The 26,803-nt window shown below is 46.5% G+C and overlaps 2 protein-coding genes across 2 annotated transcripts in view; one reads left to right on the forward strand and one right to left on the reverse strand.

The window, feature by feature from the left end:
- Positions 1-26,803, forward strand: part of ANKRD22 (ankyrin repeat domain 22) — a 472,549-nt gene that overhangs the window by 348,059 nt on the left and 97,687 nt on the right. The window lies entirely within an intron of this gene.
- Positions 1-26,803, reverse strand: part of LOC138472877 (lysosomal acid lipase/cholesteryl ester hydrolase-like) — a 661,393-nt gene that overhangs the window by 68,474 nt on the left and 566,116 nt on the right. The window lies entirely within an intron of this gene.

The following is a 26,803-nucleotide window of genomic DNA, read 5'->3' on the forward strand; positions in this document are numbered from 1 at the left end:
GGAACTGCGGTGAGCGTCTGCTGCCGAAGACAGATGCAACGCAAAGCGTGGACTCCTGCCTGGGTGTGGTTTATATAGCCAGCCACACCCAGAGCTTCGATAACAAATAGTCTGTTACTTCTGGTGCCTTGGTAAACCGCTTCCCCCTCCATGTTGAGTTATAACTCATGTGTTGATGTGCATAGCTGGTTCCAGGTGCGCCATGCCCTGATCCAACTGAGTTTCTTCTTGTGTCCAGTGAGGTGGGGTTGTGAAGCCCTAGAAGAGAGTTTTGCAGCCTGTGTGTGTGTATGAATGAGCTACTGACTTGGTGGGAGCTGGGACACTTAAGGTAGAGGTCGTGACAGTACTCCCCTCAAGACCCCCCTAACAACGGAAATCCTGAGTCCAGGTTTGGTTGGATTTGTCTGATGGAACTTGTTTACTAGCCGGGGAGCATAGACATGTTCGCTGGGTTCCCATGATGCGTCCTGTGGGCCATACCCCTTCCATTCGCTCAGGTAATACAATTGGGATTTAACAATCTTAAGAGTCTAGTATACTTCTGACCTCAAATTCTAGTTCTCCGTCTACGACTGTAGGTACTGGGGGTACTTGTAACCAAGTACTTGGGTGGACTGCTTTCATTAGGGATACATGAAACTCCAGGTGGATTTGCATGCTTGCTGGTAAGGTTAACTTAACTGCCACCGGATTGATAAGTGATTTGATGATGTATGGGCCAAAGTACTGTGGACGAAAATGTTCTAGGACCCTTCATTGGAATGTGTTTCGAGGCTAACCATACTGCGTCCCCGACATGGTAAGTAGGTGCTGCTTTTCGAGGGTGGTGGCTGGTGGATAGACGTACTTCTACTTGGGCCAACTCGCAACACTTTTGCCAGGACTTGGAATTGAATTGACTGCCCCTATCTGATACTAAGATAGACGGGAAGCCGTGTAACCAGACTATTTGTTCTAAGAAGATCTTGGCTAAGATGAGTGCAGTAGGCAATCGTTTTAGGGGAATAAAATGAGCCATTTTTTCGAGAATAGATCTACTACGACCAGTATCTTGTTGTACCCCTCGCTAGGGGGTAGGTCGGTAATGAAGTCTAGGGACAAGGTATGCCATGCTGTAGATGGAATAGCTAACGGGTGTAAGAGTCCAGCTGGTTTCTGTTTCTGCGATTTGTTCTGTGCGCAGATCCCACATGTAAGCACAAATCGGGTGACGTCCTTTCGCCAAGTAGGCCACCAGTAAGTCCTTTGGATTTTGGCCAAGGTATTTGCTATTCATGGATGTCCTTCCAATAAGGCGTCATGATAGGTATTGATGATCTTTTCTCGTTGCGCCTCAGTTGGGACGTATATCCGTTCCCGGAAACATGGTAAGCCATTACGTAATGTATGCTGACTGCTCGTGGTGACCCATGTCTGCAATTCCTCTCTACTCATGTTGTGCAATATTTCAGATTTCAGAGCAACAAGTGGGGTGGCGACGGTGGTTCCCAGAATCTTACTTTCAGGTATTATGGCGATTGGTTCTGTCTTCTCATAAGCCTTGTCTTCGGAACCCAATCGTGACAACGTGTCGGCTTTGCCGTTGCGCACCCCTGGACGATACGTAATGACGTAATCGTATTCTGCGAAAAACAATGCCCATCGGAGTTGGCGTGATGATTGGGCTTTTGCTGTTCTGACATATTGTAGATTACGGTGGTCTGTGATGACGGTGTCATGATCTCTGCTTCCAAAAGGTCAGGGTTTTCCCAACTCCCTTGGAAGCAGATCCATAACCCAGGTTCCGAGTGCCAACCAGTCCCAATTGGGACCTTTTGGACCCAGTCCTGGCGCCAGTGGCACCAGGCTCATAAATATGCCCAGTCCCAGCGCTGGAAGCGCCGGGCTCATAATGCTTGGGTGGACTTACCTTCAGCAGACCATGCTGCTTACTTGCCTGCCAGTTGAGCCTCTGATCCTCTTCTGTTTGGAACTACTTTTCCTGTTGGGTGGGGCTGGAGCCACTCCCTAGATTCAGAACACTGGAACTCTTCTGGAAGGCAGGAACTCTTCTTACCAGGAACTCTTTTCTTACTTGGGCGTGGCTGTGGAAGGAGACACCTAAGCACTACAGGAGGCTATTTAAACCACACCTGGTGGATGAATCTTGCTTTGCGTTATTCTGCAACCTCTGCAGCAGAACGCTCATCGTGTCTTCTGCATCCGGTCCTGGGCCTAAGGAAAAAGGCTTACCATCCTGAATCCAGTCTTCAGCAACACCTATAAAGACAAGAAAGAACAGGTTAGCATTCCGGCATCTGAAAGGCAAAGGCTTACCATCCTGAATCCAGTCTTCAGCAACACCTATAAAGACAAGAAAGAACAGGTTAGCATTCCGGCATCTGAAAGGCAAAGGCTTACCTACTCTTCGTGCGCTCCGGAGGTCTTCACACTGCATTCCGGCATCTGAAAGACAAAAGTTTACCAACTCTTCGCACGCTCCGGAGGCCTTCGGCGCTGCATCCCGCATCTGAAAGACAAAACAAGGTGCGTTTAAAGACATTGGGGAACTTTAATACTCACGTGCCATTACTCCTTTCCACATCTAATCCAGTGGGTATTCCGGCACCCTGCAGCCGCTCCGAACTCGTACCTGCAAAATAAAAAGACAGTTAGAGCGCATAGTGAAGCAGGCAACAAGCGCTTAGTTACGTGCTTCCAGGCGCTTCTATTCATCACACGGGCTCCATCTTCAACTCACTTCAGCCCGTCATCCGCCATCGCCGGAACCCTGCAAAACAAGAGACATCATTACTAAAGACTTTAAAGACATTTGAATGACTCGAAACTTACCGTTCGTGCAGTAAACGACGGACAGCAGTCCTCTGAAGTCAAGAGGCCTGCGCTACCTATCCAGTGAAGAAACTGGTTACAGCACCCTGCCCTGAGGCAGATGGAGAGCTCGGCATTCACTTACCTAAGACATCTTACTCTACACGTCAGGCATACAGTGCACAGAGGTCCAGCCCAAAGAGCCAACCGGGTGCTACACATCACCTTTGAAGATACGGTAGTCGCCCAGTCAAGACCGGCGCCTCTGCGAGAATCAGGTGAGCGTTACAGACGGTGACCGTATGTCGGGCTCCCAAAAGGTAGTGCATCCATTCTTTGAAAGCAGCTTTGATTGCAAGAAGCTCTTTATCGGTGATTGCATAGTTCTTTTCAGCTGGAGTGAACTTTTTTGACCAGAATGCCACTGGGTAATTGTCCGCTGTCAGGGTCTCTTTGGGAGAGGACCACACTCATGGCAGTGCTGGAGGCATCGGTTTCCACTATGTAGGGGAAGTCAGGTTTTGGGTAAAGTAATACCGGAGCTGAAATAAACTTTGACTTCAAGGTCTGGAAAGCGGTCTCTGCCTCCACGGGCCACTCAAAGCGTTTGTTTTTCCATAGCAGAGAAGTGATGGGATGGACTACTTGGGAAAAGCCTGGTATGAAGTGACGATAAAAATTTGCAAAGCCGAGGAAGCTCTGGATTCCCTTGATGGAGGTGGGAGACGGCCAGTTAGAAATGGCATCCACCTTCCTGTTATCCATTCTGATTCCCTGTGGAGCGAGGATGAATCCTAAAAACTCCACTTCTGATAAATGAAAGGAACATTTTTCCAGTTTAATGTAGAGTCGATGGTGTCTCAACCTGTCCAGGATGGCCTGCACATGATCGAGTGTTCCTGTTCATTGTTAGAATACACCAGGATATCATCGATGTACACTATGGCACAGACATCCAGTAGATCCCTCAGCACGTCGTTCATAAAGTTCTGAAAGGCGGCAGGGCATTGCAAAGCCCAAAGGGCATTACCTGGTATTCATAAAGCCCATATCTGTTTCGGAATGCTGTCTTCCACTCGTCCCCGCTTTTAATCCCTACCAGAAGGTATGCTCCCCGTATATCCAGTTTCGTGTAGATCTGTGCCTCTTTCACCTGGTCTAAAAGTTCTGGAATGAGTGGCAACGGGTAGCGATTCTTTATTGTTACTTGATTCAATAACCGATAATCGATGCAGGCTCTAAGGTCCCCCTCCTTCTTTGGGACGAAGAAGAGAGGGGACGCTGCCGGGGATTTCGAGGGTCGGATAAAACCGTTCGCCAAATATTGCTCCAGGTATGCCTTCAGATGAGTGTTCTCTTGTTCAGTCAGTGCGTAAATACGGCTACAAGGAACCTGAGCGCCTGGGATGAGATCTATCTGGCAGTCGTATGCTCGATGCGGTGGCAGCATATTAGCCTGTTCCTTCTGGAAGACATCTTGGTAATCAGCATAAACTTGAGGCAAAACGCCTAATGCACCAAGCATCTTTTCCTCTCTGGAGATACCTTGGTTTTGTATCTTCTGATCAACCACGCTTTTTGTAGCAAGAACAGGTACAGTCCTTAGAGAAGGTTAACCTCCTTGTTCGCCAGTCGATTTGTGGGTTATGGGCCTCTAACCGTGGAATCCCCAGGATCACTTCAAACTGTGGAGCGCTTATTAGGTCAAAGGCAATGTCTTCCTTGTGGCCATCCTGGCAAAGGAGGGTTACGACTTCAGTGCAGTGAGTAACGGGTCCAGAGGATAATTGGGTGCCATCCACCGCCGTAACGCTTTACAATATTGCCTTTGGATGTGTGAGGAGACCAATTCGACCCGCCAGGTTTTCATTTATATAGTTGCCTGCTGCCCCGCTATCTGCGTATGCCTCGAGGGCATGTAACCATCAGAATTGTTGGTTACCCGATCAGAGTTACTGGGACGACGAGATGAGAGGTCAGTGGTTCCTTCCCTTTGCTCGACAAACAGACCTCCACATTTTCCGGGCTTTGGAGTTTTCCGAGCCAAGCTTGGTTTCTTCTTGTTCTATTGCTCCTACAGTCTTCCTGTGTGGCTTTACCGGGCAATCCCGTAGGAAGTGTCCTGCCTCACCGCAATACAAACAGAGCTGCAGTTGTAGTCTTTTTTCCCATTCGGCCTTAGTCAGTGGGCCCTTAACCCTACCGATCTGTATAGGCTCTGGTTGACGCTCTGGCTGGCGAGTCTGCTGTTCCCTGGGATGTACAAACATTGTTCTCACTTCTGATCGCGCTTGATCAGCCTTCCTGTCCTGTAGTCTGTGGTCAAGCCGCACTACTAGATCAAGAAGTTCTGCACAATCTTCGGGAGGGTTCACTACTTGGGCCAGGACATCTTTTAGTTCCCCTCACAGTCCTCTAAGAAAAAGGGTGGTCCTTTTTTCCTCCAGCCAGTTAGACTCTGCCACCAATCTGTTTAACATGGCTATATAGGTTAACAGGTCTTGATTCCGTGGCGCAATGACAAGAGCTCATTGTCTAATGCTTGACCCCTGGTATGTTGGGCAAACAACTTTTACAGTTCTCGTTGGAAACCCGCAAAGTTACGCAACAATGGGTCATCCCGATTCACCAGAGGGATAGACCAATCCGCTGCGCTTCCCCCCAAGTAGGACAAAACAAAGGCCACTCGTGCCTGTTCATTCAGAAAAGCCACTGGTCTACACAGAAAGTGCAGACGCCACTGGTTCATGAAAACACCAAACTTATTTGGCTCTCCGGAGAATCGCTCAGGTGGGGCTAAAGGTACTGTCCCTGGGAGAACCACCTGAACCGGGGCCGGCGAAGACGTGCCAGAAGGCTGACTACTTGATAGCGGGGCCTGTCCAGCTTGGTGCTGCAACACTGGTCGTGCTAATTCCTCGGTACGATCCCTATTTACGACCAATTCTCTCCACAAGGCATTTGTTTCATGCCGAGGGGCGTGGACCTCGGCCCTCAATTCCCCCAATAATAACGCTAACTGGTCAGTATCGGAGGTCTCCATGATACCCAGGCAGAGATTTCAAAGCAGGCTTCGCGTTCTGTTACACTCACCTTGGCTCTGCGGGGGTATCCGGAACCTCTGCGTGACACCTTTTCCCTGGTGAGTTTCTCTTGGATGGTTATTCTGTGAAAACAAGGATAAAAGCGACAATGGGATTAGGGTGTCTGATACCACTAAAAACTCCCTGCACACTGCCCTTGCACCCTGCCTCTATTGTCTCCCACCCTTGAGTGTGTGTGTAAGCTCACCTTATAAGTGTTGAAGGGAGGCTCTCCATCCTGCTTTTTCCGGTGCTCAGTAGGGGCGCATTTGTCCTTTGACATCAGTTACTTCACTGATCCTCTTTCAGCCCCGACCTGCTGTGGCTTGGAATGTCTCTTTACCTTAGGAGATGATCCCTGTTGTAGTTTTAAAGACAGTTCTTCTGTCTTGTTCACTTGTCTCTTCTACAGTGCAGTCCTTAGTTTGCTGTCTTTCATATATGTAGTATGTCTTTGCCCTGTCTCTTGATGTTTTTCCTTGTTTTGTTGTTTTATTGGCATAACGTGTGGTTTCTTTTCTTTCCAGGATTTAGCAGAGTGGGACTGGAGCGGCCGTGGTCATTGCCAATAGCTGGAGATGGAGGAGCCGAAGACCCGCAGATTGGAGGAGCCAGAATGCGGAGCTGCTGTGAAGCCAAAGTCTGCTAGAGCGCGGACCAGATGAAGAGGAGGGGCCGGAGTTGCCGCGGAGCCGACGCCAGCTGGAGCGTGGATCGAAGTGGAAGGAGGGGCTGGAGCTGCCGTGGAGCCGAAACCAGCTGGAGCGTGGATCGAAGTGGAAAGGAGGGGCCAGAGCGGCTGGGGAGCTGATAACAGGTAAGTAAAATTGCTATTGAGGTTCCGTTAACTGGATGTCCACTGGACGGAAGCTGGATGTCAAAGATAAGGAGCATGCAAAGTAAAGCTCCGGAACAGCGGTGAGCGTCTGCTGCCGAAGACAGATGCAACGCGAATCGTGGACTACTGCCTGGGTTTGGCTTATATAGCCAGCCACACCCAGAGCTCTGATAACAACTAGTCTGTTGCTTCTGGTGCCTTGGTAAACCGCTTCCCCCTCCATGTTGGATCATAACTCATGTGTTGATGGGCATAGCTGGTTCCAGGTGCGCCATGCCCTGGTCCAACTGAGTTTCTTCTTGTGTCCAGTGAGGTGGGGTTGTGAAGCCCTATAAGAGAGTTTTGCAGCCTGTGTGTATGAATGAGCTACTGACTTGGTGGGAGCTGGGACACTTAAGGTAGAGGTCGTGACAGAGTATGTAACTATTGTCAGACCTGGATATTCGATTACTACACCTATACCAAACCTCTATTGCAGGGGTTAAAAGAAGTGCAGAAAGTTAAGGGACCTGTGATGAACCAGAAATGAGACGCGGACACAGAGGACTCATGGTGATTGGCATAAATGCCTATTAAATTAGGCGGCATTTCCCTTCCTCAACCAAAGCTAGCTGTCAAGATGTCTAAAGCAAAACTGTCCTGTGTCTGGAATCCTATCCTAGCCCTCTCATTCTACAGGGTATTACTGTCTTTGGCTTGAAAAGTTCACCAATGTTCCAAGTTCAACAAATAGTTATAACTCCAGCAAAAAATTCCAAATAGATAATGTTCACAGTTCTGGAGGAATGACTTCCTTCCCCAGGTTTCTTTCCAGCAAAAGAAAAGTTCGAAATAACAGCCTCTTTTTCTTGTAATTCAATTACCACATCCAATACAATTCAGATCCTAAGGATATGGTTCTTCCTTTGGATTCCCATTTGAAGATAACACAACGTGGGTGCAAGTCCCATACTTGCAAAGCACCTGCTATACTCTCCTGCCAGGTTCTCTTGTACAGCTCCTTTATGCAATTTGGGTGCAGGACCCAGACTCGCAAAAGCACCTGGTATATTCTCCTGCCATGTTCTCTTGCACAGCTCCTTTATACAATTTGGGTGCAGGTCCCAGACTCGCAAAGCACCTGGTATAGACTCCTGCCAGGTTCTCTTGTGCAGTTCCTTATGGATGCAAATCCCAGATTCACAGTTCACCGTGTATACTCTCCTGCCTAGGTTTCAAGCCCTCTTTCTTAATCAGTGCAAGGGGGTATGGGTCTTCCCCAAGCTACTTCACCGCAAAGTACCGTGACTATGAAGATGACAGTGATTCCAATGAGGATTACTCTTGTCCCCACTCTTGGCAATCAATTCACTCTTTCAGGTTCTCTTTGCATCCGTTTCGGGCATCCTATTCTTCCCTCTGGGTTTGCCGACAACAAAAACGTTCTTTCACTACATTTATACATATTCGGGCACTCGCCTCAGTATCTGCTGAAATCGAGCAGCTTTCCCCGGTCAGCAGCATGGAGCATTCTAGCTCCTTGCATCAGAATGAAGGCTGTGGCTTCCAGTTCCCGCTGAAACTTCCTCCTTCTGCTGGCGATTCTGCTGCCAACCGGCACTGATTCACTACACAGCCAATCTGGAGCTTGCTTCGGTACTTCACCTCTCACTTGGAGTGCTCTGCGATTACGGCTCTCAGTCCCCTCTGTTTCCTGGTCTGCCCGACCGTCCAGGAGTGCTTGGATTGGCTCCATCTCTCACTGTCTCCACTCTAGCACCTTCAGGGCTGCCTCCCGGATTGAGACACCATCTGTTCCGCGCTGCCACCTGTGTCTCCTGTCGGTTTCCTAGCCGACACTTGGAAAAGGAAGTCTCCTCCATCTTTCGGCAGCAGTAGATTTAAACTGCCGTTTCCTGGCCACATGAGGCGATGCTACCTCTGGGAAAGGAGTGATGACATCATCCGATTCCTCACAAACACCTTGTCTGGATAGATGAGATGTCCCAGTCTTTTCAGAAACACAAAAATGCAATCAGTAATGTACCTGTTTTAGCGACACCAGATTACAAAAAACAATTATTCCTGTTCTCACATTATAATGGCCATGTAATAGCGGTTGTCCCCACTCAACAGGCATCCGTGGGACACAAGCCTTTGGCTTAGTACTGTCGTCTCTTAGACATTTTAAATGAGAACAGGCTGTAGCAGCAGCTGCTTTCGCAATACAAAAATCCTCTGTAATTACAATGGGATACCCTGTCACGTTATACGTGGAACATGCAGTTTTTGTCATACTAGAGAAATCGACTCTCACCACACAGAGCATCAGGGTACAAGGTCATTTTGTCCAACCCTTCCATTCCAAGGCATAGATTAGTATTCAAAAATTGATTAGCAGAGTTTGCTAATTAAAATGTTCTTGATTAGCAAACAGACCCATTTGATTAGCAATGTTTTACTAATGTTGTTAATGTCACCAGAAGTTATTTGCACCCAAGACATGAAATGATGCAGCAGTTCTGCCTACCGCTGAAATACGGCATTAGTGAGAGGAGTCAGGCCTTGCAAATTCTTTAAAATTCAGCTAAACCTGCAGGTCGGGTAACTTAGTTTACCTATTTGACCCAAGAGAAATGCACTCGACCCATAGCAATGGGTGACAACAAATTTAAATGCAATTTCTGAAAAATGGTGCATGCCACCAGGGTTCGAAATTGAGATTCGATGAGCAGGAGCTAAAACCAGCTCCTGGGTGTCAGGCAGGAGCTGTCACAGAGGAACCAAGAGCTACCAGAGATGCTCCTTTAACTTTTTGTCAATTTTGTATGAATCATTGTGTTTAAATGTATATTAGATGTGTTCTAATTCTTCTTTATTAACATTCTAAAATACTGAAAGTTAATGTCACATTTACATGGTTGGAAAGCACCAATTGGCCCTAGGAGCCAAAAGTAGCTCCTGGTAGCTGTCGGTTTCAGGCTAACAGGCTCTGCTATGCTAGAAGCAAGAGCCAAATAGCTCCGAGCTCCCCTCAATTTCGAACCCTGTCTCACTACAAACATGCTTTATGTTTAGCACACTGTTGCCACCCAGAGGCCAGCCATGTACAATAAAAAATGTATTTGACACTAACTGCGAACAAATTAAATATTAAATAAAAGTTTCAAACAACCCTTGCAAATGGTAATCTCCTTCATAAAATCTACTCGACTATGCAAATGGGCGAACAGACTTTGCGAGCCCTGGATGAGTGTTTGTAAAATGTAAAAGGCTGGCTTCATGAATGGACACAAATAAATAGATATGATAAAAAGGTTCTGAAAACAGTTGGGCCAGCTGTCTCCTGCAGGAGCTAATATATAATGAAATCATAATTATAAAGCAACATGAGTCTGGGCGCTTACTACAGTGGATGGTAGTGCATTAGATCTGTAGATGTTCAGACTGGATGGAACTATTGATCACTACTTTGCCTAAACACCTAGTTAGCTTTGTGCATTCATTAGGTAAGAGGAAATAAAGAGACTGAGCAGAGTGGATGGCATAGCAAGCAGATAACTAGGAAAACTAGGTGGAATATTGTAGTTTGTGATCATCTCACTTTCAGGGTATATGATATAAAGCAACAGGGTGATATGATAGAATGTCAAGGAGTATGTGATCAGCAAATGGGTTGAACACCAGTTGCACTGATGTATGTAACCTGGAAGTTACAGGACTAGGTTTGCTATCAAACGCATGAAAGTGTGGTCATGTACATTTTCAAAAGTGTTCACTCGTCAATATGATTCATCATCCCCAACAAAGTGAAATATAGTTGACCCTATGAGATTTAGATACACTAACCTACACTTTACTGTAAAGCACATAGATTATGCAGTGTTTTAGAGTATCAAAACTGTAATTATACAATATGTAACAACTTACATTTTAGGAATGGAATTGCATTACTGTCTTTTAAACAAAATATTAAGTTACCACATACTGGTCTTTGCCAGATAGGATGTAGAAAGCTTAATAAAAGTATCACTAAAAGTATCATCCTGATTAAAGAGAAAAGAGGGTGAAGGGAGCATCGAGGGCAAGAGATGAATGCAGGGCGAGCTGTGTTTCATTGAACAAAGCAACTTAAATAGCTAGTTTTGCTAAAAAAGTGTCAATTTGATTAGGAAACCTACAGAATTGCATAGCAAATTCTTATGCAAAACTGCTTATTTTATGCCTTGCCTTCACTGGTTGAAAAAACCTGTCCATTGGTATCTGGAATCGATGACAATCGCAGAAAGGCAGGATGTAGCTGTTTGAAAAACCTAACAGAAACGTGTCTCAGTAGCTGATCTTTATTACAATTGATCATTTTATCCATTAATTCACCCCTGTGTTAAAACTAATGATGAACACAGACGTGAAACAATGGGAACACAGAGAAAACAATGTGGAAAGTAGTCTACAATTTGCTTCAGAGGTTAGTGCTATGGAGTATGTTCAGCTTGAAATGAGATGCGAAGGCTGACTCTACAATCAGGGAGCAAGCTAAGTGCAAGAAGAACACAGACGGAATTTTTATTAAATATTAGCGTTGAATTAGGCGTTTGTGGAACCTGGGGGAACCCAGTGGTGGACTACATGCATCTCGATGATGGACTGCCTATGTGCCCGGGACAAGGACAAGTAAACACACAGGTTGTATTTGCTTGTCGTTGCAATATGGCACAAAGAACAACCCAGTACAATGTAAGCCAGCAATAATGTTCGGCTGATAAGTTGACTTGTTGGTCTATAAAATCATCGAAAGTAAAACTTACATAATATTAGGCATTTCCATTCTCTCGGCGTAACGCAGAGACTCCGTTCAGGTCAACTAATTTTCATAAAATGAAATTACATGCTACTCTGTCCAGATTTGGAATGGCGAACCTTATCATATTTGATGGTATTACAGCCCTCCCTTCATTCATTCCTTTCGGAATCCTCCCTTTCTTTTAAGGTCGAAAAACAATTGAACCTTATACTGTGTACGATGCGTGGGTTTGCTCAGCTCGCAAGCACAAGTTCAAAGCCGCTGAACTTCACTCAGAATGGGAGCCAATAGCCCTTCAGACCATAGTGGCATTAGAAATATTTTTGAAAAACATATGAATTGTTTGCTGCCATCTACCGATGGCGTGCAAAACTTCTAGTGATTTACTTAGTTCCTCTGGAGAACTTTGCACCCTCCCAGCGACTCCCACAGCCAGCCCACACCACCTGTCAGCTCAGCCCACCTCCTGTTCACACGGCAAATCACGTAAACATTTTTCGCAAGGAGCAAGTCCTGAGCCCTGACAAAATGTGCTCGTACGAGAATGTCCGAGCAAGTCCTGCTGCAACCCCCTCCGGCCACGCAGCAGACCCTGAACCCATGACCGCAGTTATATATTAGAGGACTATAAGTTGCAAACGTGTGTTTGTATGTTATGTTAGACACATTTATAGAGCGCACAAACACACGAAGGAACCCTGGCACTTGGATGAATACAGAGCTGCCAATAACAAATTAAAACACAGATGTTTTAGGCAGACGTCGAAAAGAAAGGTGATCAACTGTCATCCGCAATGACAGGGGAGTAGCATTCCAGGCCTTGGCAGCAGCCACAGAGAAGGCACGGGCCCGCCCATGCGAGTCAGTCTGAACCGGGGGACCTTGACCAGTAAAGCAGAGTGAGAGCGGAGACAGCGCGTAGGTACGTAATGGGGGAACTTTTCTTGAATATATTCTGGCCCAAGTCCATTGAAAGCCCGATGTACCATACACAGGGTTTTGAACAGTATCATTTTTTCTACCGAAAGCCAGTAGAGCTGACTCAGCAGAGGGGTAATGTGGGCTCTAATAGGGGGCCGGAGGATAGCTCTAACAGCGGCGTTTTGCAGTGGTTGTAACCAATGAATCGCATAGCGGGGCTGGGTGAGATATAGTGAGTTGCAGTAATCCAAACCACTCAAAACGAGTGCTGCTACCACCGGAGCATGACATTTTTCCGGTATAATAGGGAGGACTTTCCGAAGTATGCGCAGCTTAAAATGACCACTCTTACATACTGCTGCAACCTGGGTGTCCATCGCAAGAGAGGAGGAGATAACAACCCCCAAATTCTTTATGGATGTCACAGGAACCGGGAGAGGGCCAAGGGAGGCCAGCCAGCAGTCATTGGTCCAATACAGAAGAGGCTAGGTGGTACCAGCCACCAGTACCTTTGTCTTACTGCCATTTAGTTTGAGCCAGTCATTGGTCCAATACAGAAGAGGCTAGGTGGTACCAGCCACCAGTACCTTTGTCTTACTGCCATTTAGTTTGAGCCAATTGGATGACATCCATTCCCTGACCTCCTGAAGACACAACCTAAACCGACTGGCCGTATTGCCATGATTAAGGTCAAGACGAACTAGAATGTGGGTGTCGTCGGCGTAGGAATAATAGCGGAGGCCATGGGAGTGAATGAGAGCCAAAAGATGCCAAATATACAAATTAAAAAGAATTGGAGAGAGAGCAGACCCTGTGGAACACCTCAGGAAAGTAGATTAGGGCTGGAGCGAAAAGACGGGTGAGAAACTGATTGTGAACGGTCGGCCAAAAAGGTGACAAACCTGTCCAGTACTCTACCAGCCAGCCCGGCAGAAGAGAGCCGGGAGATCAGGATAGGAGAGTCGACGGTGTCAAACGCAGCTGACAGATCTAAAAGTACAACTGCGCCGACACCCCCCTGGTCCACCAATCGGACCAGGTCGTCGAGCACCGAGTTCAGGACTGATTCAGTTCCCGTACCAGGCCGAAACTCAGACTGAAATAAGTCAAAATAAGATATGGATTCCAGAAAAGTGGACAGCAGAGGGGAAACCAGGGTTTACAGTAATTTCGTAAGGAACGGGAGTAAGGAGATAGGGTGATAGTTTGCTGACACCTCTGGATCAAGTGAGGTTTTTTTTAGTAAAGGGATCACAAGAGTGTGTTTAAGTGTGGGTGGGATGACACCCTCCTTAAAGGAGGCATTAACGGCAGCAGTAAGCTGAGAGATAATAGTCCTCGAGTTTTCCTTCAACAACGCCAACGGAATAGGGTTAGTGGGGGATGCAGATTTCAACCCAAGAATGGCAGAACTAATATCTGATTCTAGGAAAGTGAGAAAATAAGACCATGTCCTGTCTTCACAAGAAGGCTCAGTCGATGTTTTGGCGACTGGGGGGCATGCTACATCGTTATTAATATTATCACGAATAGCAGCGATCTTGGACACAAAAAAGGATGACAGAGAGTCGCATATACTTGGGAAGGGGTAACATGCGTGGAAGTCATCGCAGGGGAAGAAAGGGACTGAACAAGCTGGAAAAGGGTTCTAGGTTAATTGAGGGTTCCTTCAACCTTGAGGGCAAAGAGCGCCTTCTTAGCTGCTACCACCAATTTATGGAAGGAAGTGAGTTGTTGGCGGTATGCAGATTTAGTTTCCGGCAAGTAGTCAGCATGCCACTTTCTCTCAGCCTGTCTACACAGAAGCCTTTCAGCTCGTAGCTGATCAGTATACCATGGCTCTGACAGACGTGCTTTTTGCTTGCACATCCTAAGAGGAGCCAATTAGTCAGCACTGGTGGAGAAAGCAGATTCCAAAGTAGACAGGGAGCAAGACATAGGCCGACCACAGTGAGTAGCCAAGGTAGTCGATATAGACGAACCTAGGACCCTGTGCCAGCTATGTTTCAGAATAGTAGGCTTAGGCTGCACGGCAGTCGGGACAGGCAGAGGGATGGAGAAAGGGACCAAATAATGGTCAGACCAGATAATGGGAGATGGGGGGGACAGAGTAATAGATTGTTCCAGAGCAAAGACCAGATCAAGAATATTACCACGTAAGTAGGTAGGTTTAGTCACCCACTTACGGAGGCCAAGATCAAGCATCAAATCAAGACATTTTTCCCCATGACCACTGAGGGCCGGATTGTTTGGAAGATTGAAATCACCCATAATCACTAGGTTGGGGTGTTGAGTCTGTAGTTCAAGGGCTAGTGCCTGAAAATCCGAGCAGAACAGAGTATCGATACTAGGGGGTCGATATATTAATAGTACAGGCAGGGTAAATGTAGAAGAAATCGAGATACGGGTAAGAAGACATTGCATTTTCAGGGTATGATTAGGAATAGTATAATTAACTTTAAGTTTAGTATTATAAATAATAGCCAGACCACCTGCAGGATGATAGCCTTGCGGTCAACATGTATCAGATTATATTAAGGCGGTAGTGACTGAGCAAAGGCACGGCCCGATGACTCATTAAGCCAAGTCTCAGTCAGGAATAGGAGGTCCAGACCCAGCGTAACTATGAGATTATAACACTCCATGGAGTAAGCTACGAGGGAGCGGGTATTTAGCAATCCGCATTGGAGCTCCTTTCCTTTGCTATCAGTACTAACAGGACTGTGCGTAAAACCTTTAGGCCACTTAGTAGTGCAAGGGGCCAAAGATATCAAGGAACTGCGAGAGAGGCCGGTTATTTCATCAGCATCTTTAAAGATCAGATTCCTTTCCTGCGCCAACTGAGCACAAGACAGTTATAATAAGATCTTTTACAAAATCAAATTCCATTTCCTCGTATATTGGCTTGACCACCCATTTTTTGCTTCTTTTCATAAAGACCATTGTGTAGCGAAGCATCCCAAAGTTTCCCACAGTCCTCGATTGTTCACGCCCCACATTCTCATTATGCACTAATATCGCTAGTATAGTCCTATATTGCATCCCATCTATGCCGAAATGCAATCTCTTTGGCCTGTACTTTAGGCACATATTGTGGAACACCTCCAAATCTCCCGTGTGACAGAATTCTGTGAGTCCCTTCAGATCTCTTGATAGAGTTTTATCAAATACAATCTTCTCAAGAGCTTTGTGTGGAGGTGAAGATGGAATCAACACTTCTTCTTCCGTTCCTGCTCCGGCGACAAAGGGCCATGTGCACACTGGTGGAAATGTTGGTTTTCTGTCCAAGAGTGAATGTTGCAACAGTGGTGCATTAGTGACCGCCATTTCTCTAGTAGAATTTCCAGAGACCCATCACAAGGTTTGGAGCGCCACCAAAGATGGTTGCTGAAAGACTGGGACCACTGTAAATTATTTTCAGAACGTTTTTTGTTTTCCTGCAGCTGAGATTTTTTTTATTGATTGATTTGGCAAGGTGCCATACATCAAATTGATGGCAAATATTTGGAAACTGCTCCCTCATTGTCTTGGCTATTGAAACGTGTCTGTCCGTGGCTATGAGGTCCATTTGCATTCCCCTCGATTCTCCATGGCCACTGAGGATTTACATTCGGACACCTACACGACCACCAAACTCACATTTTTTTTAGATCCATGTCCTGAAAGTGTGATGTGCAGTACTTTGCTGAAAATCCGGGGATGTCACACTCCATCGCCAGCTAGCCTGAATCGTTTTTCAGAGAATGTACTTTGAATCGACATTTGGTCAATTTTCCATGCTTCACTAATAGCAGGGAATAGATATTGACGTTGATCCTTGTAGTACTGCATTTTAGAAAGGAACTGGAGTCCCACAAATTGACAGGAACTGGACAACTTACTGAAACTAGAGCCACTGAAAAGTAAAGCAGCTGCACAAAGTAGATTTCCAGCTGGCAGTTTCCCCAGCATGGGTTGAGTGGACCATGAACATTTTGCATGGAGCATTTCACAGGTGGCTTGTATTTTGAGGTTACTGCCTTGTAATACACGTCACATTCACCAATGGCTTCCCACATACTTCCCCTCTCACTGGATGCACACATTTCAGCTTCATTATAATCTCCATCAAGTAGCTGTCGAATACAATGGGCCTCATTACAAATCAGGCGGTCTGGAAATAACGGTGGCAGTAAACCCGCCGCCACCGTTGTTTCCGGACCACCTGATCCCGACTCCTGCAGGCGGGAGGTGATGTTCCCGCCAGGTCTGACCTGGCGGGTTTAACACCGCCCGCCTGCAGGCAGACGAGGAAACACCGGCAGCATCACGAGATGCTGCCGGTGTTTCCATGATCCCCATTCCCATTGAGTCCCATAGGACTCAATGGGAATTAACACCATTCCGCCTCCGTGATTCCCGGGAAACCGGGGTTGTAATGCCCCGGTAATTCCGTGAATCACGTAGGCGGAATGGTAATACGAGTACGGTGGTAACCAGGTGGTTTTACCGCCTCGGTTACTGCCGGACTCGTAATGAGGCCCAATGTATTTGGGCTCCTTTATTAGACTATCATCCTGCATGAATGTTGTTTCTGACTCAACTGTTGTTGACGTATCAGCCCAACTGGACAAACTGTAGTAAAGATCTTTGGCTAGTTCCTGGTCAATTGTGTTGATGCTTCAGTCTCTGTTATTGCAGCTTCTGTTACTTGAACACAAATGAAAACTACAATGTCGATTGTATTTTGGGTGGCCGTTATTTGGTGGGTGTCGATTGTGTCAAGTGGTCTGCTACTAATTCAAAAGCATCTTCATTACATTCAGTTTCATCTACATCTGGTGGAGCACTCTCATTGTAGCAATGGTCCAACAACACTTTGCTTGCTTCGCCGGTCACATTCAATTCATTTTGTGGCCATTGGCCAATAGCATCTCGAGTTTGCTTATTGATTTGAACACGCTGCGCCTCAAATAATAGTTGCTCCATGGTGAAATCAGTTTGGCTAGCAGCATATCTGATTTCTGTAGCTGTCTGTGTCTGCATAGTTCGTACACCATTGGGCAACTAGGAGACGGGTTGGAAAAACATGTTCAATGTAAATCCAACATACAGTATATGGCACTTTTTTAAAAAGCATGTTCTGAAGGTAACAGCACAAAACACTGTTTGGCAATGAAATTGTTTGTTAGTTACCTTTGCATTCTTGCATTTTTGGTTTTTCTGTGAAACCTTCTTCTTCACTGTAACGACTGCACCAACAAGCTGGCCCGCCAACTCGGATCCACGTGCCTACTCTTCTATATCCAGATCTTGTATTTATCCTTAGAAACGAGTATTCATTAAAGATAAGTCATTCGTATTTGAAATCAAATTATTCCATCGCACACATGGCTTACACAGATACACTGTGTACGTCACTTAGTCAAAATATACATTTCGAATTATACCTGATTGATGGACAATTTACTCGATCAAAGATGACTGTGCGAAACCCATTGATTGAAATGTTTCACTGAAGCAATTTGCAAAAGATGCTCGTTTATAATAATGTCACTGTCTAATGGTATCAGATCTAGGAACTAGGAACTACTTTTTTTCATTCGAGGGAACGGTCAGTACACATACCTCTGGCTCTGTACCAGCTCCGAAGGATGATGTAATTGTAGTCGAAGTGCCAACATCACCCTGTAACCCAGTACTTCTTTTAGTATGGATGAAACAAGTGAAATTGAAAACATTGTGATGCAGACAATGGTACAATTGTGATGCAGACAATGGTACAAATCAATAAAAACCCATTAATGAAACATTATGTAAACAAATGACAGGATACGTAAATGTGATCATATTATCTCATATTATCTCAAATTCCATGCATAAAACATTTCCCGGAACTGAATAGCTAAATAAAACTACCTGATGTGCGCTCAAAGTTGTTGTTGACTCCAGGCAAGACATGGATGCAGAATCTTTATCCTTCACATTCAGTGCATTGTCATGTAGCTCTAAAGGGAAAATTAGATTTGATTTGATTTAGAAATGATAACCTAAAAAATTGTACATGTAAAGCGACTGGTTACGAAAAGATTATGCTTATTTCCAAGGGCACCATAGCATAGTTATCTGTGCCCATAAATCGTTTTCTATGATGCTCCTAAAACCAAGGATAGATGTTTAGCAAAATGGTGTTCAGTTATAAAGCAGTACAATCTCATAAATATGAAAGGGAACATTCACACCGAAAACACCAATCCGTCCATGTAGTTACCTGTTCAGTACCCCAAGGCCTACAGCTAAATCAGGAAACGTGACTCACCTGAGGCAGCGTGTGCATGAATAGAGTCGGAATTGCATTTGGAAGCAATTTACAAGACGTTCTGAGTCGATGCTTCTTTGTGTACTGCGATTGGTCGTACATATTCGTGGCAAAGCGCATGCTGCAGATGCGGAATCGATCACCCCTCCAGTCCCCCAAGACTTCATAGGCTTTACTTTCAAGCTCTTCCGGCGCAAATCAGCTGACCCATTCTCTTATTAGATCTATATTCCTCGGAAATACATGCATTGTTGTGCTTTTAGGTTTGTTATGGGTCTTAGAGCGGCAACCGTAAACCGTACATGCGAGCATTGTTGGAAATTCTGTAAAAAAAAGGTCAACATTATTAGAAAATTACTTTGCATAAAAGCGTGAGAAAGATGGAATTATATCATACATTTTTTCTATACAATCTTTGTTTTGGTCACCGAAGCAAAACCTGTGTAGCGTGGTCGGCTGTATTATAGGATAACTTTCATACACAATTCATTGATGTGACGCAAATCGTAACATGTTACTCGTCCCTTGAATGTACTATTGTGCATCAAAAGGAAACATGCTTATAGACACGGTCCGCGAAGGATGCAATTCGATCCCAATTGACATTGATGACAATTGCTATCTATCGATAACATAACAAATTAAAATCAAGTCAATGGCAATGAGATGAATGAACATTACACTACTGGGTACGTTCGTTCGAAATAGATATACATTTATAGATCAAAGAGATATGATTAGATGACCTGCCCTTACCTTGACCAACAAACAGTTAGATTCAGCAAGCAGGGTAGTTAGTAGCAGGAGAACAGGGAGATGTTCACAGGTAGCACAATGACGAGCTGACTCACAGTGGTCACAGAAGATCTCCGGTAGCACGTTCACAGGTCGACTTGCAGTGTTCAAAGATGTTCTCATGATAAATATCAAGTGGTTTATAAAGAATTAGAAAAGTGGGTGTGTATGTGAATGAATGACGTGTGTATGGTGAGGTCTTATGCGGATAACAGGAGTGCAGCCTGCTTCAGGTGAGCCTGGCTGGAGACACGGGACTGAGGAGGGCATATGAACAATGACCCCTGTGCGTAAGATACATTTGAAGTGTGCATGGTGTTTGGCACCTTGGCCGTTCCGACCCCTGCCAGCCCCCCTTTGGGAGGGCACAAACACAGGTTCTAACAGTCATTGATTCTGGAGGGGTGGATGGAAGGGCCTAAGGCGTGCAGGAAAGGGCCGGAACACAGCTGAATGGAGACAAACTTATGTGTATTGCAGGGACGCGGCCAGCTTCAAGGGGAGCCTGCCTGGAGACACTGGGTCTGAGGAGGGCATGTGAACAATGACCCGTGCGCGTAAGATACCTTTGAAATGTACATGGTGTTTAGCACCTTGGCCGTTCCAACCCCTGCCAGCCCCCTTTGGAGGGCACATCCACTGGTGCCAACTGCCTTTGATAATGGAGGGTGGATGGAGGGGCCTGAGGCGTGCAGGAAAGGGCCGGAAAACTGCTGAATGGAGACACTTATGTGGATTGCAGGGGCACGGCCTGCTTCAAGGGGAGCCTGCCTGAAGACACTAGGTCTGAGGAGGGCATGTGAACAATGACCCCTGCGCGTAAGATAACTTTGAAGTGTACATGGTGTTTGGCACCTTGGACGTTCCCACCCCTGCCAGCCCCCGTTGGGAGAGCACAGCCACAGGTGCTAACAGTTATTGATTCTGGAGGGGTGGATGGAGGAGCCTGAGGCATGCAGGAAAGGGCCGGAACACTGCTGAATGAAAACACACTTATGTGGATTGCAGGGGCGTGGCCTGCTTCAAGGGGAGCCTGCCTGGAGACACTGGGTCTGAGAAGGGCATGTGAACAATGACCCCTGCGCATAAGATACCTTTGAAGTGTACATGGTGTTTGGCACCTTGGCCGTTCCAACCCCTGCCAGCCCCCTTTGGCAGCACACATCCACTGTTGTCAACTGCCTTTGATAATGGAGGGGGGATAGATGGGCATGAGGAGTGCAGACAAGGCCGTGAACACTGCTGAATGGAGACACACTTGATTCACTGAAAAATTGAAACAACCATTGTTGAAAGTTCCGTTGTGTTTTATTTTGTTGCCGATTTTGATGGCACAAATGTACTACACATTATATAAAGTTCTGGTTGCAGAACAGTGTGGGAAAATCCCCTGTACTGACCGCTGTCACTGGGGAAAGTTTCTCCAATGTCACCAACGACACAGGCTGGTATTACCCGTCGAACGCGGTGTGCAAGCCTCCCATGAAGCCACCATGTAAACGAACGATAGGCCACCAGCCTGTACCACCTGTGAAAGGGAAAGATACAAACTGTTTTAAATAAACAAGATAAGTGTATTAAACCTTAGTTGACAATGACAAATCTTGTATCCAATGGCATTGTTGCCAGTACAAATGTTACTTAAACACTGTACAATATTGAACGACTATGCATCCATTACATTTGGGACACAAAGAAATATTGCTTCATGTCTGTACATGAAATAAACATAAGGAGACCACTATGATTTCCCCAAATTGCGAGTGATGTATACAATTGCAAGACTACATTCGTTTGGCATTGATATATCAAAGTTACTGCAATATAGGAGACAACCATGAAATGGTAGTGGCCTAAGTGACATCACAACTAGAGTACACTTACTAGTTACTTGGATTGCGAGGGCGAACTGTTGCTCAAAGTTCGTGCATAAGCACCATCATAATCCTCAACACGGACCGTGTGAGGCAGGCGGCCCTGAAGTCTGGCAGCTCGGTAACGCATTGCGGCTGTGTCTCGCCTTCCGACAAGCATCCAGAGTTTTCTTGGAAACAGCAGTTCTCCTCCTCGGTTGGCATTAGCGCGCACCGATTGCGGGTACACCAGGTGGAGACGCCTTCCATGCGACTAGGCTCATGCTCTTAATCTGTTCAATCGTCCTCCCAACTGTCGTCTGAAGCCCCACCATTTCTGCATCTTTCTCTTTCGAGTAATTCCGCTTCGGAATACTACGGCTTGTACTGGTAGGGCTGTATTGTTGTCATTAAGGGGCAAAATAAAAATCGATAGTAATGATAGTAATAGTATCTGTTCGCACAGGCTACGAGCAATGAAGGTTGCTGACCAGAGCAAAGAAACTAGGCACATAATACTAAAAAAAAAGACCGTGAAACGATTGGAAAAGCAAATCTGATGTTGTCTGATGAGAAGCGGTATGTTTATACTTATTGACGAAAGAGGCGTCCTGCCATTTCCATGGAGACACGTCATTAGGTGAAGCGCAGAGAATGTTGACACGAGACATGTATTGGCATTGTGAAATGGGCAGTACGCGTCTAGTGATGTCATCCTCAGGGGCGGGGCATATGAATTAGTGCCCCCAAAGCAGTCCACCTTGGGCGATGCGGCAAAGGATAAGACTATCACAAGATGGCCGTGCCCTGCTGCCTGATTTCGCATGTGTAAAAAAGAGGAAAACTAAGGTGCATATGAAATGTTTGTATGATCGATCATCGTATGCTTAAAAACACATGCCCGAACCCTCGGGACAATAATATTTTTGAGCGCACTATTCCTTTAATGAAGGAATTAAAAGACAAAACTTAGGGGGGCGTGGCTTGGAGCGCCATCGATGGGGCTGCTCCCTTGAAGCCATCCGTGGGAAGCCCGCTGCTTGAGTGAAAATGGGGGGCTTCCACAACGCTTTTGGGTTGCTGTTGCCAGCTAAGGTGACCGGAACCACTCAAGCACTGCAGGCCCAAAGATGAACATCCTACGCTCAATGATTGTGCCTGAATTTGGACGATATTCGCTGGTACCCGAAAATCCAAGATGGCGGGCGCGTGTTGCATCTGAGAGCGGAGGCGTATCCCGATGAAGATCCTGACGGCGAACGCATATCGGCACCCCGAGACCTACGTGGGCTGCTCGGGCCCTGCGATCGTGTACCTGGCGCTGCCGTGGCCCATCGAAGCAGTGCCAAACAGGAGCAGTAAGACAAGCAGTGACACAAGAAGGCGGACCCCGGCTCCTGGCGTGACAAGCAGCACGGGCCCACGACACCCCTCAAGGGGCAGCGACACAGCGGTAGAGCAGACAAGGAGCACGCTGGCATTGCTCGCGGCAGAGCGAGGGGTGGGGTTGGGCCGCATCGGATCAGAGCCCCAGCGGAGGAAATCGGGGACCTTGCACTGGAGAAAGAAGAGGCCCGCCTCACAGATTGGAGCAACGTGGGGTTCCCAGGGTGTGGAGCACCTTCCATATCCTCCCTCCCCTCCCCTGCGGCCTTTGGAGAAATCAACATCCGGCGCTTGCTGGGGCACTGCTTGGATTCTCTTTGAGCTTGTCTATGGAATCCAATGGCACCCTTTGCAAGGCAGTGTGTGAGACAGTGCTTGGAGCTTAAGAACATGGTCCCGGCCATCCAGTTTATGAAAGGATTATCACGATGGAGCCATGGTATCCCAAGAATAATAGGGTAATGAGCAGCCTTGATGATATCGAAGGCTATCTTCTCCACATGAGAAGATATTTTGACACTTAAGTCTGTCGTTCTTTCCATGAGGATAGAGGAGTTCCATCCACGATGGGTCCAGAGGATAGAGGAGTTCCATCCACTCCTTCTACTTGTATGGGAATGGCTCTGGGCTCTCGTGCAATATGGTGTTCATTTGGCCAAGTATCATCAATAAAGTTTCCTGCTGCTACGCAGTCTAGCAAGGCTAGAACACCATAAATAACGGTTCTCTTAATGTGCAAGTCCACTCCGAGAACCATCATGGGACTGGGAACAAGTGGTTTCTCCCTGCTCTGTAGTTTCCCCTTAGGAACAGGGTTTGGCATTTCCCGACTGGCGAGGAGGAGCAATCGGCAATCCTTGAGAACATGTTTATCTGAGCCACAATACATGCATAATCCCAAGGTTCTGTGCCTATTCCTTTCTTCTGGGGTTAGTGGACCCAGAGCAGTCCCTATTTGCATAGGTTCTTCACTGGACATAGGGCAACTTGGAGAGCGAAAGTTGTCTGAAGGACGGAAAGGGCGAACCTTACGTCTTTCCTCCAACCTTTCCTGAAGACGCAAATCCAACTGTAGGACAAGTGTAATCATTTCCTTCTAGTTAGGGGGCCTGGGAACCCTCAATATCTCATTCTTAAGGTTTTCCGACAGGCCTCGCTGGAAAACTGTCATCAAGGCATCATCCGGCCAAGCCGTCTTGGCTACCAATGATTTGAACTCTGTAATGTAAGTCAATATGGACATATGGACATTTTTCCTTGTTTGATCTCCAAGAGTTTCTCCTGCAATGAGATCGTAAGTTCCTGTCGACTGAACATCGACTGAAGACTGTTGTGGAAGGCTGCATAAGAATCCAAAATCTGATTGTTTGTGACTACCAACGGAGTAGCCCAAGCCAATGCTCCTTCAGTGAGGTTGGAAACCATGTAACTAACCCTGGAACGGTCTGTTTGAAAAAAGGAGGGTTTCAAAGTGAATTATACCACACATGCTGCGATAAACTCTTTCAGTTTCTTCGGATTTCCATCAAATTTTCCTGAAAGAAAGGCGGAGGGTGGAAGCTCAGATCTCACTGGCCCTGCAGTCACCATTTGTCGAAAATTTGCGTTCTCATTCTTTAGCTGTTGAACTTCCTGGGTAAGTTCCAGAAGAGCAGTCATTACTTGCTGGTCCGGATTCCGTTGTGATGGGTTGGCGTTGCTTACTTGTTAGACCTTGATGCCCTGGTAATTACAGTATTGCAAAATTAGCAGCAATCTAATACAAAAAGAACTTGCCTGCTCTTCATGGAAGTCTTGGTCAAGTGTTATGATGTATGTGGGACAAGGCCCAGAAAGCCTCTCCCGAGTCCTGGTAAAGGAAAAAGAACTACAGAGGTGCTTGTGGGCCCAAGCCCAAATAACCGGGCCCCGGGCCCCTTGAAAGGGGAAAAAACCCAGTGCAGGTATTCTTGCCTCTCAAGCCGCAGATTGCAATACTCCTTGTGCAGATGCTCTTGTCTTGGAGGTGGGGCAAATCGCAGAAATGTGATGCTAGCAGATCCGTAGAATGAAGTGTCCGTATAATGAAGGCAGAATGTCTCCTAGCAGCACAGGCAAAGGCAAGAGAAGAATGAAGACAACAACAGGTGCGGTAATGACAAACAGCGGAAGCCGAATTGAGGGAGAGTGTGCTGCCGAGCACACTAGGAGCCGTCAACAGACCACGGCTACCAACGGCTGCAAAAACGAAAAGGGCAGACAAGCCACGGTATAGCAGGAAGGAGAAAGTCAGCTGCTTGAGGCGACGAGCTGAAGGAAAGGGGGATGGTGCAGACAGCTGCTGCGGGAGACAGGGAAGGAAAGGAGAGAGAGCAGAGAATGCCCGGAGAAACAAGAAGCCATTCGAGCCCCGAGAGAAGATGCTGCATAGAAGGCAGGGGCGAAGGGAGCAAGAAGAATAAATGAAAGAGCATAACCAGCAAAGTAGAAAACTAGCATTGACGCTTGGTTAAATAGAACGAAGCGACGCACCGCTCTCACCTCCTAGTCAGTTTATGAACCTTTCCATAGTTGTGCACGTCTCTTGCCAGTATCATTGCTCACTGCTGCCATCTTGTGGAACAGCTAGATAGTCTGCTTTGTGAAGCAAGTGAGGACCCTTTCTCCGCCATATTGGTAAGATTTGAGAGCCACGTGGAAGTCTCTGATGCCAACGCTGCCATAGAGACCGGGAGGGTGACCAATTCCTAACAAGGGCTCACAATTTTGTCTTTAGGTTAGGCATTAGGTATTTGGGAATGGAGAGTTTGGTGTTGGCTGGGTCATGTTGTTGGAGCACTGTGTTCTGGTTCTTGGATTGTTTTAAGGTTTTCCTGTAGTGAAGATAGTGGTGCAATGGGGTGGATGCTATTTTATGTCAAATAAACGTTCCTGCTGTGTGAGGCTGTTGTACTGTGGATTGACTACAGTTCACATTTGGTGTTGTGGCCAGTAAAAGCATTACTATTCCTAAATCTAAGGGCACTTAGAAAAGTGCCCTTAGATTTAGGAATAGTAATGATTTTGTAACTGTAGGTTCTTATAGACACCCCAGGATCTAGATTAAGGAGGCCTGTAGGTCAGATATCTCTATAGCTATGGGTTATTTTTGGTTTTATTATACTGCTCCAGGAGGTACCTTTATATCCACTGGGATGGCACACCAAGTCTGGTGATATGGTGGGTGTGATGTATGTCATATTCAAGTGTATCAAAGGCGAGTGCTTGGTGGCATGGTAGCTGAATTGCATATGCTTGGGTGTTGTGTGGAGGGTGATTTGGAATTTGTATGTTGGTACTGCATGTCTGTTTGCCTGGAGGGCTGGGAGTACCCAAGTTCCCAGGTTCAGCTGACAACTTGTATGTTGGTACTAATGCATCTGTTTTCCTGGAGGACTGGGAGTACCTAGAGTAAACCAAGTACAGCTGACAACATGAGAAGACAGAGGACTTCTAGGTTTCTTGTGGCAGAGATGCCATGTTGTTTGGTGTATATGGCACAGGGACAGCTGCTCCCATTGTCCCTGGGGTGCAGTTTGTTAATGCTGGTGGAGTTGTTGCACTAGTTGGGACTGTAGTTGATGTCTTAAGAGGGCTACCAATGTCGGATTTACCTGTGTTTCAGAAGGAGGGCACGCGCAAGACCACTCTTTTTTGGGTGTGTTGCTGGTGCCTTAGGCTTTCTAGGTTGGCATGCCTGGGTTCCAAGGATTGTTTACCCATTGACCCTCCCAGTGGTACCATGAACGTTTCATGTGTTTTACCGTTGCATAGGTCTGAGTGGGTTCTGTCATTACCTTTGATTCCTGTGTGTGTGTCTGATCTATGTATGTCTGTTAGGGTAGGGATTTACGTGGTGCCGGTGTGTAAGGAAGGTAGATAGTGCATCTTGGATTGGATGTCGGTTTTTCTCCTGCTGGGCATTGTAAGGGGTCAAGAGTAAGAGTCATGGAAGAGAAAAGAGGATCCAAAGTAGGAACCCTCCCGTCCCCTGCAGACTATCTATGAGCCACG

The sequence above is a fragment of the Ambystoma mexicanum genome, chromosome 8 (genome assembly GCF_040938575.1).
Source record: "Ambystoma mexicanum isolate Mex_15411 chromosome 8, UKY_AmexF1_1, whole genome shotgun sequence".
Classification (NCBI taxonomy): domain Eukaryota; kingdom Metazoa; phylum Chordata; class Amphibia; order Caudata; family Ambystomatidae; genus Ambystoma; species Ambystoma mexicanum.